The sequence below is a fragment of the Protopterus annectens genome, chromosome 9.part0 (assembly GCF_019279795.1).
Source record: "Protopterus annectens isolate FY-2018-M chromosome 9.part0, PAN1.0, whole genome shotgun sequence".
Lineage (NCBI taxonomy): Eukaryota > Metazoa > Chordata > Ceratodontiformes > Protopteridae > Protopterus > Protopterus annectens.
In genome coordinates this window covers 202,864,300-202,866,271 of record NC_056743.1, presented here as the reverse complement: position 1 = coordinate 202,866,271, position 1,972 = coordinate 202,864,300, and positions in this window count along the sequence as shown.

Here is a 1,972-nt window from a genome sequence, read left to right as displayed (position 1 = left end):
TTCATGCACTCCCTTCCCAAATTAAAACCCACTAGAGTTCATTCGCCAGCTAATGAAGGGATATTTATTTACATGTATTTATTTATTTATTTACATTTGTTTACCGAGAAATTCTGACTGGATGCAGGTCCTTTTTCAGCGTATGCCCAGGGAGAAAAGCTCCACATCGTGTACATGATAGAGATACAAAGTTGTAGCAATAGTAAACAACATTACAGATTGTTGGCTTTAATACAATAACAAGATATTGATTATCAACAGTATATACAGAAAATGTTGCAAGTTAAGCTAGTTTCTTGTCATTTATAATATTAGTAACAAAGTTGTCAGACAAGATGTTAAAGTATGTAAAGACAACTAGCTATTTCTAACTGTGGTTAGTAGTAGTGGTAGTATAGTTGGGTTAAGAGTCTAGGTGGGGGAGAGGTAAGGGTGGGGGTGTTAGTCTGGATTAGAACAAGGACAAAGCCAGTGCAAATTTAAGTGGAATTTGAGTGCAGTATTGAAAAGGCTGCTGGAAGGTAGAGTAGTTATAGAGGGTGGAAGATTGTTCCAAAGTTTCAGATATGGTACATGAAAATATGGCTTCTCCTGCTGAGTTTTTGCATTTGATAACAGTGAGTTGATTTTTGTTGCTTGATCTTAGGGACCTAGTGGGGTGATAGGGTTGGAGAAGGGTTTGAAGCTAAGGGATGTTAAAGGGGTGGTTAATAAGTTTATGAGCAAGGGTGAGTTGATTAAAGTGAAGGAGTTGTGGGAGTTCTAGCCAGTTTAGTTCTTTAAGAGAAATACAATGATGGCTGCAGTAGGAGGTTTCAGTGGTAAATTTAACAATTTTGTTGTAACAAACATCCAACTTGTGAAGGTCTGTCTGTCTAAGGTTGGTAAGTATGGGGGATGCATAGTGTAGGGTGGAGATTAGCTGGGAATTGTCTATGGGGATTATAGCTGCCTTGGTTAGGAATTGGCTGCTTCGATGTAGTGCACAAAGTTTCTTGTGAACTTTTTTTATTGTGAGAGATATATGGGTGTCAAATCTAAGTTTGTTGTCTATTTCCACACCAAGTAATTTTGTGTGTTCTGATGGAGAGATGATGGTATTGTCTTTGGCAAGAATGTTGAAGTGGGGGTGTTTTGGGTGGCTTTGGAAGGTTGGAACAGGAGAAGTTTTGTCTTACTTGGGTTGAGTAGGAGCTGAGTATTGGATAGCCAGCTTTCTACAGAAGAGAATGATTCCTGTGTGATTTGTTGTAGTTCTGGTAGAGTGGGGGCAGAGCAGATGAGAGTAGAGTCATCTGTGTACTGTATAAGAGATGCTTGTGTGGTGGCAGTATGTAGGTTGTTAGTGAAAAGTGAGAATAGCAGAGGGCCAAGGATAGACCCTTGGGGAACTCCGACAGTAACTGGGAGCCGAGGTGATGTGTTATTGTCCCAAATTATTGATTGCTGGTGTCCATGTAGATAGCTGTGGAACCAGTTGCAGGCCGGTTGTGAGAAGGAGAGGTTGGGGAGAGTAGTAGCTCATGAGATACCATGTCAAAGACCTTTGAGAGATCAAGAAATACAGCAGTAGAGAAGAGGCCATTGTTTTTGTGATGAAGTATAGTGTTGGTGAAGGAGAGCAGACCGGAGGTAGTGCTGTGATATGGCCTGAAACCATGTTTGGTTTTGGAGAGGAGATTATTAGCTAGGAGTTAGTTGGAAACCTGGGAGTTGATACATTTTTCAAGTATCTTGGAGAGAGGGGAGAGGATAGCAATGGGGCGGCAATTGGAGAGGTCATTGGAGGGGGTACCTTTGTGGAGGGGAATGATGTGGGATATCTTCCATATCGAGGTAACATAGCCTTCTGTTATAGAATGGTTGATTAGAATTGAAATCAGGCAGGCTAGTGTATCAGATGCAATTTTCAAGTATTCAGAGGGGAGGTTGTCAGCTGCAAGTTTGGTGGGTTTATGTTTTGACAATAGTC